Raw genomic sequence first — 584 nt, 5'->3', positions numbered from 1 at the left:
GATGGGGACAGAGAGAAGGTAGGGCAGGGACATATGTCCAGGATATCTGTGTGTCAAAAATAGGGTGCCCATCCCCATGTTACATAGTTGTTATAAATATTCATAGTTATACAGTTTTATTGAGCATGATTTTCATGGTTGGTGAAAACACTATGTTTGAGATGATGGAGAGTGGAAAAGGCTTAATTATTTTCAGGATGCATTTCCGGGTGATTTTTGGGAGGGCCAACATAGTTATAGTTGTACAGTTTTATTGAGTATGATTTTCATGGATTAAGAAAACACACTGTTTGTGATGATGGAGAGTAGAAAAGGCTTAATTATTTTCAAAAAGAAATAAAGATGCTGAGCATTGCTAAGAGATCAAACAGTGCCCCTGATATGTATGACAAGTCTATGTCGGTTTATGTAATGTCCCTTAATTATTGTAATGGCAAACCCTGAACTTTATTCCCAAATTTTCAAATGAAAACGGAATGTGCCAAGCAATATTTAACTCTGAAAATGTCAGTTTCTAGTTTGTGGAATAGAACCTAACTACTGTAGAAAAATCCATACAAACTCTTTGGCAGAAAATAACTGGA

This window comes from Cupressus sempervirens, chromosome 11 (genome assembly GCF_028749045.1).
Source record: "Cupressus sempervirens isolate cs-2001-9-10 chromosome 11, ASM2874904v1, whole genome shotgun sequence".
Lineage (NCBI taxonomy): Eukaryota > Viridiplantae > Streptophyta > Pinopsida > Cupressales > Cupressaceae > Cupressus > Cupressus sempervirens.
This window is presented reverse-complemented; position numbering follows the sequence as displayed.